This window comes from Protopterus annectens, chromosome 8.part1 (genome assembly GCF_019279795.1).
Source record: "Protopterus annectens isolate FY-2018-M chromosome 8.part1, PAN1.0, whole genome shotgun sequence".
Taxonomy (NCBI): Eukaryota; Metazoa; Chordata; order Ceratodontiformes; family Protopteridae; genus Protopterus; species Protopterus annectens.
In genome coordinates, this window is record NC_056742.1 from 234,821,414 (window position 1) to 234,835,977 (window position 14,564).

Below are 14,564 nucleotides of genomic sequence, written 5' to 3' on the forward strand. Positions count from 1 at the left end.
GATCAGGATTTGATACAGGAATGGTTAAGGAGAGGTGAGTTGAAATAAAAGGATGAAGGGCTAATAATGGCAGCCGTGGATAATGGATTGCATACATGTTGGTTTACAAAGTCTATTGAACATGTGGGAGAAACAGAAAAATGCAGGATCTGTAAAAAAGAATTGAAAACATCATGCACCTTGTTGTTGGATGGTATATCCTCATGGCAGAGAGCCTATATACTGAAAGGCACAATAATGTGGCATGATTGTTGCATTGGAGATTGTGCAATGCTATAATATAGAAGTAGCTGAAAAGCATTGGAAACATGAACCACAAAGCATTGTAGAGAATGATGAAGTGCACATCAGATGATATCACTCATTACCAACAGTTCAAAAAACAGATGTAATAAAGAAGTAGCACAGATCATTGAAATTTCTACACCTATTGATTATAGTGTCTCACGTACAGAGAGAGGCAAAGTCATAAAATATCAAGATTTGCAAAAAAGAAAAACAGAGAGAAAAAAGTCATAAAATATCAGGATTTGCAGGCAGAAATGAGCAATGTGGAAGAAAGATATCCACACAGTTCCAGTAGTAGTAGTAGAAGCAATGGGTCTAATAAAAAAGAATCTACAGTCATATTTATATATGCTATCAATATATGAAACTCCATAAGAATTTCAAAAGTCAGTTCTGGGTACTTTACGAGTACTGCAAAGAGTACTTTTGGCTAACATCAAAGGGTGGAACAATACTAATTTCATGAATGATAATTATACCCTGACTTAGGAATGGGATCCATTCCCATCATGGTATTAGAAACCCAAAGTATTTGAAGAAATTAAAAAAAAGTTGAGAACGTAATTGCATCATCATTTTACAATCTTAACAATATCAAGACCAATTTGGCTTCCCTGTGTGTCCTCAGTGCATTAATCTTTGAAATCACTCGCTAACTCCTGTTAGAGTGATATTTAGTGATTGCATAAGACCCCTGTGCACTCTTTTAGGGACACTTCACTCTTTCCAAATGTTGTGCAACCACGGAAGTGATATATATACGTTTGGGTGTGGAAGGTTACCCTACATGTGTGGGGTACAGCAACAAGTTATCCATTGCTTTGTATGTAACAGGCAGCTTTCAAGACTGTAGAAGCAGGCACTTATGATGCAAGGGATAATATTATGGTCTCTCATAGTACAAGCCACTAAGAAGATAAAAAGCATTTAACATACATAGTTGGTGTATGCTGCTTTTCATGATTTTGCTAAGACATTCATAGCTGTTCTACATGATAGCATTAAATGCCAATCCATACATTCAGTGCATAAACACTGACTAAACCGAAGAACAAAAAAAACCCAAGTGGGGACTATCCATCTCTCCTAAACGGGGTTACCAGTGGTGTCCTACAGGGATCAGTGCTGGGGCCACTGAACTTTGGGACTATTCTTTTCTGATATAAATGTGAGAAATGGGCTATGCATTATGAAGAAATTACATCACAGAAAATTGACTAAAACTCAGTCTCACAAAGACTGCTGTGATGCTCATTCATGCTGGGTCTATATGAGAATATCAACATTTCAAAATGTCAAAGCACATTTATTCGATACAAAAATGTCAAACGCTGATTTTGTCGAATGGCCAAAACATTGATTTCTTTCCAAGGGAAAGAAATCCGTTGGCTGTTCTGTCATACATGTCCTTTCCCCATCTGTAGTGCAGTCTCAGAGTTAGAATATTTAGTTAGGGGGGTGTGGGGGTCACAGCCCCCCCCCCGGTGAGGGGTGCGGGGGCAAAGTCCCCCACTTAAATATGTTAGTTTTTATGTTGTTTTGTTTGTTGGCCTTCCGATTTCTTTCCCTTGGAAAGAAATCTGTGTTTTGGCCATTCGACAAAGTCAGCGTTTGACATTTTCGTGTCGAATAAATGTGCTTTGACATTTTGAAATGTCGATATTCTAATATAGACCCTTCATGCTACCATCCACCTAGCACCTCATCATCTCCTGTTATTATAAAAATGAGGGCATATGGTAACATTTGCATGCCATGATCTGAGGGAGATTAATGATAGACTCAACTTGAAGGAACAGGTGTTGATGTCAAGACATCTTATTTTCACCTTAAGAATATTGCACAGATTTGTAACATAACTCCTTCTTTGAACTTTGCAGTGGTAGTTCATTCAGCAGTGCCATCTCACTTACAACACTGCAATGCCCATAACCTTGGGCTGTTAGATGGCAGACTGACTTGTCAGTGGGTGCAAAATTCTACGACAAGTCTGATGGCAAAAGCTTCTCACACACATAGAATCATTGTCTTGTTGTTGGACCTGCACTGTCTGCCAGTTTAGAAGTTTCTAGTTCTAACATTTTTGGTATTAAATGACCTGTATTCTGCCCACTTAATGCAATTATTGGTGCTGTATTCCCTGCCAAGGTCACTCAAGACATCAGGCAAGGAGCTACAGGCTATTCCATTTACCTTCCGTGCATTAAACATCCAGCAGAGTGTTCTGCAGCTTATTTTGCTCCTGTCTTTTGAAATCAGCTACCTTCCCTGAGAAGAACATGCAATTCTGAAGCCTAATTCAGGATGTTCTTAAATTAACATCAGTTTTGGAGGGTCTTTTTAAACATATTCAGTAGCCTGTTTTTTTAATTAGTAATGTATTTTAATTTTAGTCCTTTACCTTATTTATACAATATTACCTATACAGTTGGACTATAAAATTTGTGTTTGTATTATTTATACATGTCTATGTGTTTAATAAATAATAAAACTATCTACATCAGCTGTAGAGAAGGCTTTAATACTATGCCTACTTCATAATTCAAGTGTTTGTCCTATTGTCTGGCTAAGAATGTGGCATTGTGAAGAAGAATTTCCGTTTCATTTGTGAACACAGACAAATTTAGCACTGATGAAAAAAATGCACTGTAATACACCTTTTTGGTAAAACTAATTAAACTTTTCCATATTCATATTAAGCCCTCCCCCCAACATAAACAAATAAATACAGAAATAAAACAAAAAAGAAAAAAACTTAATAAAAATTAATACATAAGTTGTTTACATTTCACAAAATTATTCTTATCCAGGGTAATTAACTTTGTAAACCAGTGATTATCTTAAAATTAAATTGCATATTTGAATGCCATTGATCTTTATTAATTATAATTTCAGACAAAATGTAAGGATGCTAATTAAATATCCATGGCTATTAATATGCATAGCTGTAGTCATAAAATAGCCACATATAAAAGGTGAAATAACAAAATCAAGTATTTATCAAAGGAACAGTGAATTGCAGTAATGGAAAATGTATGGACACAAGTTCCCAAGATACAAAACATAGTCCAAATAGTCATCTGGCAAATGACAATGCTTAAATTACCATACAGAATGCTACTAATCTGTGGTGATTAAAAATAGTTTAAGACCAACTAATATGTTTAGCTATAGTAATAGAACAGTAATGCAGAAAGGGTGAGAAAAAACAAAAAAAAAGTATTTCTCAAAGGAACAGTGAATTATAGTTACAAGTTACCAAGGTATGGAATACAAGAGCCCAAATGGGGTGCACCAAGGCACACACATGGTGGAGGTGCTGAACTGCAAATCCATTCCATAGGTGGCTGTTGTAAGTTAAAACGTGAATGCTTCAAAGTGAAAATGGCTTCAAAGTGAATCAGGAAGCCTAAGGATCATATACCAATCATTATTTATGTTTGAGTTGAGGATTTTTACCTCAGTTATTATCTGTTAACTTTCTCTCAGCAAGAAGCAGTCATTAGTCTGAATACCAAATATATTTAAGATATGCAGTCCCAGAATGAGGTACCGAAGAACAAGCTAGACAATTTAGAATATATGACAGATATATATATATATTTTAACTCATCCAAAGTAATCTTATTTTGCAAGCTTTCAATGGTTTCTACAGAAAAATTCTTCACACCCTGTATAATTACCTTCAGCAGTGCTTTCTCTATAAACCTCCTTATCGTAAACTTTCATGATATCCATAATATATTTTTGATTGTACTTCATTTACCCTTTCTCATCTTTCAGTTCACTTATCACACACTTGCCACATTTTACCATTTTACTAGGTATGGATATATCTCTTCCTTCTTTCCCATCCAAAACGTTTTTAATTATGCAATAATTCCTCAACTTTCTTTTCATAAATCCCCATTTCTTTATAGAAAGTTTCACTATTACTCATATTTTCTTTAAACTATTCAACATACTTTCTCTATATCATTTTTTCTCTTCTTTTCTTAGCTGCAGCTCCACACACACACACACACACACACACACACACACACACACACACACACACACACACACATATATATATATATATATATTTATGCTTTTTTTTAAAATATAACCCACTATTCTGTTCAGTGCTTACAAAAAGCTTTCCTGTTATAATGTTCCCTCCAAAACTGTCCAATATTCTGATTCACTTCATCTGACTGTAATACCTTTCCTGATCATTTCTTTATACCTTCTCATAACATCATCATTTTCTCCCACTTCAATCCAAATACACAAATGGTCCAAAAACCTTGAGACCATAACATCACTGTCTTTTTTGGTAAGATGCGTAGAGCCACGAAAACAAAGTAAACACCATGGCATGCTAATTACAGAATAAGCAGCTGAATTGTATGTTTATCAGCCAATCCAAGATGGAGGAACTATTCAAAAAAACTATGAAGCAACCATGTAGACTCAGTGCTGGCTTTCCCTGTGAATTACAAAACCTATTGGAATACAGACATGGAAAGGAGTCTACACAGAAAGACTGTTATGGGCTGCTGTTGCTTTAATTCATATTTATGTGCAACAGGTGGAAGTCTATGCTGCTGCTGTTGCTAATAGACAAAGGCCAAGAAGGAGAAGAGTTTTCAGACTACATTTAACTTTTCACAATCTATATGACATGGAAATTGTAGAGTGTTACATGGTGGATAGAGGTACACTACAGGAACTCTGCAACCTCTGTTGTCCTCAACTCAGAGCCAAGGGAAACCGAGAAGAGCCCATACCAGTGGAAACAAAGGTATGTATAGCACTTAGAATTTTAGCTACAAGAACGTTTTAGAGACCAACAGGGGACATGCTGGGGGTGTCATAGGCATCAGCATCTAGGATCCTCCATCTTTCCTGAATGCTGTGCTACAACATGCCAGTGACCACATATATTTCCCCTTACTCCTGAGAACAGGGCCACAAATATGTAGGAGTTCTACCCTGTAACACACTATCTTGAAGTATAAGATGCCATCAATTGCACATGTATAGAAACTAAGGCACATGGGGAACAGGGAAGGCTCTACATAAATAGAAAGGGCTTTCACTCTATTAACTGTCAAGTCATGTGTAATGCCAAGGGAATCATCTTGAACATGTGTGCTGGCAACCCAGGCAGTTACCACAACTCACATATCTGGCAGACCTCCTAACTGTGTCAGATGTTCACTAGGGGTGATATCCCACAGTGTCATTTACTGTGGAATTCAGGTTATGCACTGGAGCCATAGCTGATGACACTGATCAGAGATGCATGCACACCAGCTGAAGAATACCATGATGAGGCACATGCTCAAACCAGAAATATCATAGACCATGTGTTTGGGCTGCTGAAGTAGTGGTTCCAGTTCCTATATACATCTGGGGAAGTCCTGCAGTACAATCCATGTACATATACCGAAATATTCACCATATGTACCATGCTACACAATTTCATCCTGAGAAAACAACTTCAGCAGGATCAACAAGGGGAAGGGACACATATCCTACCACCAATGGCAAGGTCACCACAGCCACATTCAGGTGAGGAATCAGAAGGGGAACCACCAGCTGCTGTGGGTGCAGGGAGATGTAAGCATGCTCAATATGCCCTCACATTGATTAAGAGGCAATACACAGCACACCCACTCACCACCTAAGGGTTAAAACCTTCCTCGTATGTACATACATATAGTAACATTGATGACAGGCAACGCTCACAACCTTTACCTACCAATGTAATGGCTGTGTACTCCTAGCATCAGACAGAGTCAGCCCTGAACTAAAATTGTTGCAAATGCTGGATTTACAAGGTAAATGTTGAACCTGGCACCTACTGTTTAATAATACAAATGAAAGGCATATCCTTGCATATTGTTACTTGGTAATGTAAGCAATTAAAAGGTGGGTGATTTTTATAGAAATAACTCTAACATGTGACAACAGAGACTTATGTGACTTATATATACCCATTATCAAGTAGTAGACCTCAGACATCAAAGATTCACAGTCATACCTCTCAAAAGTACTTATGGTCACTGACTGTCCTCAGTTTAGCACCATAATTTTGTACTGGAAAGTCATTAAAGAGAGAAGCTAGAAAGTAATGAAACACATTTCAGCTTCAGACTTCACAACCCTCACAAGATCATTAACAATACTGATGCAAAAAATGTTTGATTCTATCAACTGTCTAACTTTCTAAGACTGCTATGTCAAAGGTACAATTACCAAATCAACATCACAAATGCAGATATATTAAGCACTAAGTCAGCCATGCACCCTGAGCATCAGACAGAAATGTTGTGTACCCCTGAATCCAAAAGATAGAAAACAGGGATATGGCACAATTATCATCACTTGCACAGAGAGTTGTATAGGAGGGTAGGAAGTCTAGGCTGTTACAAAAGGTCTGTGAGTGTGTATGAGTAAGAAAGAGAAGCAGGCAGAGATTTGGATAAAGTAAGAAATAGCCAGTGAGACTATATAAGCTTTAAGCTTGACAGATGAAACATTAACTGTTGTGTGTGTGTCTGTATGAGTCCTCCAGGTGAAATTGGTTTGTGAGTGTCTGCATGAACACAGCCAAGCTCTGTGCTAGCTCTATGTCTTGGTATGTTAGACATGTGTGAGCCGTGCATTGTAGAGGTGGCAGTTCATGCAGTTCATCATTGTCATACCCAAACATGAGAACTGGCTCTGCCAGGAGTTGCACTGGCATGTACGCACCCACATTCGGAGGCACTGCTTCTACCTGAACATGACTGATGTCTGGTGGATGAGCTCTTCTCATGAGAATGCCGAGGACCATGACCCCATGGCCTGCCACATCTAGGTGTGGACACCTCAACCACTGATAGAGCAGTGGAAGTAGTGCCACTATGGGAGCGTGATTGGGCATGGTCATGTCGGCTAACAGCAGATGATCTGGCTGACCTATGCCCATGAGGATGCCATCTCCCTCTCAGTAAATGTTTCATCACAGACGTCGACTGTTTTAACATGTCATTCATCTAATCCATTGATTCAGCAACCTGATGAAGGCAGTCATGCATGTCAGCCTGTGTCACCTCTATAGCCCTAAGCATTTCTTAGGAGGACCTATGGGAATGTGTCTGTGCCACCATGACAGCAGTAAACATATATCGAGTGGCATGGGAGGACACACCTGGATCAGGTGGAGGATAGACAGCAGGCCTCCTCCGAGCACCCCTAACAATCCCCCCCTGTATGGCACCTCACCCACACTTTGACTGTGGTCAGAATTAACAGGCACTGAAGCCACAATAACCACACTTCCCAGATCGAGGGTCTCACCCTCCACCTGTCCAATATTTGAGGCCTCACTGGAATGGGTTGGCGTAGGTCTACTGGTTGTGTCCAATGGAATTACAAGGGGTGGATGAATGTCAACCTCAGTGACAGATACAACCTCTGCATCCCCCGATTGTGCCTCTGTTTGATCACCAATATCATCAAAGTCTGCCAATACTCTGACATCAGGTGGTGAGTCCTACACATCCACTGTCAGGATCACCTGTGATAATAAGCAACAAACACAGGAAGAAAAGGAATAGTTGCACTACTATAGTCAAATGTATGCTAACACAGTAACAGTGGTGCTATAGACAGTATAGCAATATACACAACAGTCCTAACACCCACATCACAAATATGGATAAAAGTTTTATATTTCTTCAAACTGCTCATCACCACTGACAAAGATGGTATTTGGCTTACCATGTGCAGTTGATGCAATGCTTCCCATGGACAATGGTCCTGGAAGACGTTAAGCAAAATTTAATGACAGCATCATCACAATTAACAGTAACACAGGGGGTTAAAACTTTTTTCCCTTTATATGTCCATTAACTATAGTTTCAAAACAACGACTTGGATGACAAGGACAACCTAAGCCCATGTAGAATCAATCAGAATCTTTTGTCAACTGTAGCAATCTACAATTCCCCAAACCAAGCTATTGTTAATCAGAACTAATGTACTGCTGTAAATATTTTACTATATAAGAATATTTAACAATTGAGATACATAAGCATACCAAAAAGCTCCTCCTGGGACATGCTTGCGGTCCCTGAAAGAGTACCACAAATGTCAAGAACATGCTGTTCTGCACTTTCTTGGGAGCTGTCTGGATCCCTGACAGTTGTCAGGAACTCATTAGCTGTTAGTAATGGCTGTATACTAGCCCCCCAGTAGTCATCAGATTTTGGGCCACTGCAGCTGCTCTCCTCTATGCAGATGAGATCATGTCAGTGTCCCTATGGCACATCTGATCCTCTGTTCTGCTGTGGCTGTCTACTGCATTTACATCAGCAAATATCTGTTGTCAAATTTGCATTCTGCCTGACATATCTCCACATCCCCTCTTAAGCAGAAAGGCACCATATTGCCTAAAAGCTTCCACAATAACCTGATTGTCAGGGTAACTGAAGGGGGGTTCTCGGGGATTGAGATGCCTGGGTGCCATAGTCCTAGGTGACCTAAAACACAACAGAAGGCTAATATACATAAGTATCACATAACTAAAAATCCTGTTTACAGAGAAAACAGAAAAGGCAGCATTTTACTATTACCCACTGGAGAAACATAAAGCATTCAAGATACTGAAATATGAAAAACAGGAATTGTGTGGTTGTAACATATTACATTCACACACAAAGCAAGGTTGGATGCAAAACAAGGAGAGTAACAACAGCAACATATCCTTGTTTGTGCCAAAACAGAAATGCAACTTTGCTCCCCCACCCCAAAAGAACAGACAAATAACACATTTTGCTAACAAACCATCAGTGAAATGTTAAAAGTGCTATCAGATGTACTGTCCCCGACACGTCTACAGATTTAATATAGAATATTCCATTTTAGACTGTCAATTATGCTATATATCTATCAATTTATCTATCTATCTATATAACAGATTTTTCTTAATGACATTTTAGCACATGCAGTATATAGTTGAAAAATGCAAGCATACCTTCTCAAGGTCAGTATTCATATATCCCAAAGTAATAGTCTCTCCTGTGTTCTCCACATAAACAAGTCTCCTCACCTTTAGGTTCCCTAGCTACAGTTGCCTTTTTTGGTGCAGATTCAGGGCTGTCAGCATAGTGAAGATGCAAATGAGGTGTGAGCTCATTAGAATTGCTGAATCCCAAATACTTGGTTCTGTTTAGCACATGTAAACATAGTACAGGCACTCACTCAGTGTTTATTGCCAATGGATTGCAGCTATGAATGATTACTGGTAGGGAGAAGGAAAACACAACAGCAATGCAGACTGCCATAAGTCCAGTGGGTGTATCAGACTTACAAAGTATAGAAGTAATTTTATCAATGCTGGAAATGTACGTAAGCAGCACACAATTCACAGGTTCTGTTCATTAACATTCAACTTCCCCTTCATTTGTTGACAACTGTATATTATTGGCATTTAATATCCTCACATGTTTTAAGGGCAATGATCTAGAATTATTTACATACTACATGTCTAAGATTACTGGTCAGATAATACAAAATGAACAACAAACACAGAGAGGTAAGACAGAGCTGCATTTTTTCAAGCAATAGTCATAAATGCTTGTGTGATCACTCAGGGCACTACATCCAAAATGAATACATGTACAAATAACTGTAATATGGCTTGTTAGTACTGTGGATGATGTTACAGTTGGTCTATGTAAAATGATTTTAGTTCCCTGCAAAGTTGTTTGTGTGATAAAGAGGGATAAGGCACTCTTACTGTGTTTGAAAAGTTCATTGAAGTGAGAGATTAAATCCAGATCTATATAAAAATATTTCATGGGTACTAACAAACATTTTGTAGTGTTTATTTCATAGATTGCTTTTCTTCATTTCAACTACTTTTCCCTTTTATTTATTTATTTTGCCAGTGTTTGTGTGGTGGGTGGCTTTTTGCAAACAAGGAAAATGGAGAATATGAATGTCATGTTTGGCTGTGCTTATCTTGTTTGCACAATGCTTAGCAGTGAGTTAACCTAGACTAGTGGCCCATACAAGCAAACAGAGCACCTGCAGACAGGGTGTCTGTAAAATTGTAAAGGTCAAAAAGGATACATTGTTGTAATTTTTGCTTTCCATCTTACAATGCTGCTAAGCAATGTTGCTTAGTGGTTAACAAGGTTCCCCAACACCTACAGCCAGCGAACACCTGCAGACAGGATGCAAACAGTCAATAACTGAAAATGGATGCATTCAATTAATTCAGTTGGGCACCATGCAAACAGAATTAGCAGTGTTGTGTGGTGGTTAACACAGAGAACTTAAGAATGAGTAGGAAACTATGGAACTGTCATGTAATTTTCCTGTGGCAGCAGGTGTAAGTGTAGGGTTGCAATAGAAATGGTCCTGGGTGCTAGTGCGGGGTGTACAAATTATTTTTGCTGTTGTGACAGTACAGTTTATAGCAATGAACTGAAAAATATACAAGTGCATTTCAACATTCTTGTGGCAACAGGTGTAAGTGAAGGGCTGCCATAAATGTGGTCCTGGGTTCTAATATAGGACATTCCAGACACTTTTACTGTTGTTCCATTTCCCATTATATTCACTCTCACTTATAATATTTTAGATAGTAGAGCTGATATGAATTACATGCATGAGGGATAAGACACCCTTATTGTGTTTTCAGATGTATGACTGAGGGTATACTGCCTACTATATTTCTGTAAGTAAAATTCTAATATCTGGACTTAGATGGCCTTCACAATTAAATGAGACATATACACAACTGTATCTATATAGAACAACCTTGTCAGGTCACACACATACATGTGTAACACCTCAAACTGTTAACTGTATTTATGAATGATTCCTGACTGTGTCTGAGCAACACTTCTTTTGTATCAAAAATGGAAAATCACTGCTGTGAAAGAAAACATTTTGTCCCTTATGCCTAGGTTTGAATCCCATACTTTAAAAATCAATTTTACCAGTGTATAAGGCAAAAAACAAATGTGTCAGGTCATGACATTTATGTCCCTAGTGCATGTCTGCAAACTTAATAACAGTTACCTTCCAATTTTAAATGTATATTTCTGAGCTACAACAGCAAACACCCATCAAACTAAGGTCAAGTGTCAGATAAACCTTCCAATTTAAAATATGTATTTCCTCCCTGCTTGCCACTGCTGCATCTTGCAAATGCAGTTGGCATCATTGCTCAGGTTTGCGGAGTACCCATATATGTGATAACAGGAACTCGTGAAAAATCATTAGCTGCCATTGTTCTAGTTTGGGTGTTAGACATGTCTGCAGTTAGAGGAGAAGGTGCTCAGTTTAGGGCACAAAGGTGGGGGGTGTTCAGGAGTCCAGAGTATTTATTGGACTCCTGGTAAATTGTCACAGGCAAAGACTTCTGTAGGAGGACTATTCTGGCTCCCAGTACAAGTCTGAGGCTTGGAGTGGTTTGGCTTAGGCTGTATCCAGTGTGACTAGCATTCCATGCACTGGAGAACAGAGTAAGCATCATTTAATGACCTACAAAGGTGCAAGAAGGATCTACTCAACTGGTGGTTGACTGAGTTTCAAACTGCTGACATCCCTCGGCTGTGTAATTATGATAAAATTTGTAATACAATGAAAGCTAAATATAGGCAAGACTGGTATGCATAATGCTCTTCTGTTCTTTTCTGTTCTTTCCACAGCTAATGCTGAAATAAAGTTTAATCAATGGGCTCATGCTGTTCAAATGGAGAGACTGAGGGAAGCAAGTGGTATATATGCAGCACAAGAGAAGTATTACTGTAGCTTTAAAAGTTAAAGATAGATTTTTGAGGGGTTTATACAGCTGTACCAAATTCAGCATGCATATCCTAACTGTAAAACAAGTAAGCACAAACCAACTTTAGCAGTCAAGTATAAGACTGTAGTTAGAGGTTGTGGGTTCAAATATCATGAGAAATAACTGTACAATACTGCATTTCTTTAATACTATTACATAAAATTAAACTCTATACAAGTGGCATAAATGCCCTAGTGCTAATAATATTTATAATTGGACCAAGCATATGTACAAGGATTACTTTCAGCAATTTGTAGCTATAGTGTGCAGTTGTTAGGATGTATAATTAAATGTAATACTTCAGATAAAATAGCTGTATAATTGTGTTAATGGTTTGTATGTCACATATGATGGTACAATTTTTATCTCTTTTTTCACTCACCCTAACCCTTATCTCTTTTTTATTTTCTATTATGTGTCATCAAAATGTCTCCATGTCATCCATCTGTAACAAATCACTAAATGCTTCACAGCACAGAGAGGTACGCCAGCCCCAGTGGATCAGTCTGCTCCTGCTTCATTGGCTCCAGCACCAATGTCCAGCACATCTGGGACCCAACTTAGCAGTACTGCATCTGATGCCCCTGCACTGTGTGCCCCCTCAGGTAGTAGTGCCCCAGCAGCTGGTGCTGCGGTACCATCTGGGAGTAGTGGCAGAGGTGGGGATTTCATCGCCCAGCATAGGGTTGTGCACCACACCAGTGGTGTACACCTATGCCATATGGAGAGGCTGCTCTATGTCATGGTACACAGAAGAAGAAGATGTCAAACACTCCAGCCACCAATGGAGTAAGGGGACAGTGATGACATGCCAGTGGGTAAGGACTAGATTCTCACTGTCTCCATGTTTGATGGGCATGAACCTGGGTTGTCTCCTTCCTCAACCCACTCATGGTATCCCCCAACCTTTTGTGTCCCTCAGTGCCTGTGTCTTGTCCTGCTTGTCTTGTTTGTTTACATTTGCTACCTCACCTCCCCAACTTACCTGACCCTGAAATACCAATGTCCCTTACCCAGTAATCCTCTCTTACTGAATTAAAAAAAATGGGCACTTGACCCACAAAAAAATCATCCCATACATAGCTCTCCATTTCACGTCTTCTTTTTTTTTTTCAAAACAGGTTTATTGTTTTAACATATAAGAGAAATATCATAACAATTTTATACAAGTAATTAAAAATAGGTATTATTATAATATTCAACAAAATAACTAAAGTATTTACAAAGACATCCACTACAACCAGATCAATTAATTAAACTAAAATACCATGCTATTGAAATTAAAATTTTTTTAACAAATTTTGTAAATTATCCCATACAATAAAATAAGATGTTTTCTATTTGTTCTAGTCCTAATTGTGTTTATTTCCATATGGCACACTATATTCATAACATTTTTAAATTCATTGAACGAAGGAGGTATATCTGAAATCCAATTTCTAGTTATTATTTTCCTAGCCACTGCTAGAATAGACCATAACAAGGGAAGCTTAACCTTTTAACACTTTGAGGTACAGGTGTGTTGAATAATATAAGAGATTTAGAAATAATGAAATTATCTGTAAAAAGAGTTGACTTCCAGTATTCTTTCAATTTTATACAGTCATAAAACATATGAGCCCAGTCAGCATTAATTTCTACATTACATCTCTTACATAGATTATCTTTATTTTTATTTTATTCATCATCAAAGGTGTATAAAAGATCTATGTAAAAATTTCCATGTATAAAGTCTCCAGACAATGGAAGACGTAGTTCTATAAGCAGATTCCAATATATATTGTTTATCTTGTTGATTTGGTGGGTCCCCATTAATAGAAGTGAAATAATTCCAGTATGAATCTACACTGTAAAAAGTTTCTTGTCTGATAACTTTATGTATGTATGAAAGTTTACCTTTATCAGAAACTTTATGTTGTAAATTTAATATCAAGTAATCAATCAGTGTTGGAATAGATTCTTTAACAGTTATAGACATTAAATCTATTTTATTAATGAGATGTTGTCTAAAGGTCTGAACCTCTAACCAGCAAGTTTCTCTTAGATCAAATTCTTGTTTTAAGAAATCTAGATTTTTAACTTTATTATCAGATATCAACTGATACCAGTACTTTAGATCATTATCTATAGCTAAATGAGTTCCTTCAGAAGTAGATGACAAAAGCATACCCTGAGTATACATTATAGGAAATACAATAAAATTCCATTCCCTATACTTAGGGTGCATGAATATAAAGTTACGATAACTAATAATAATATTTAATGGGTAACAAACCATATGTTTAGGTGTAATAGGTGAAGTACAAAATTCCTTTAGTAACCATAACATGGAGTTATTTACAATCATATTTTTATGTGTTAAGGAGATTTTCATGAAGTGTATACTAATTAGCTCCCAATAATCTTTCCATTTTGTGACATATGACTGATCTATTAATAA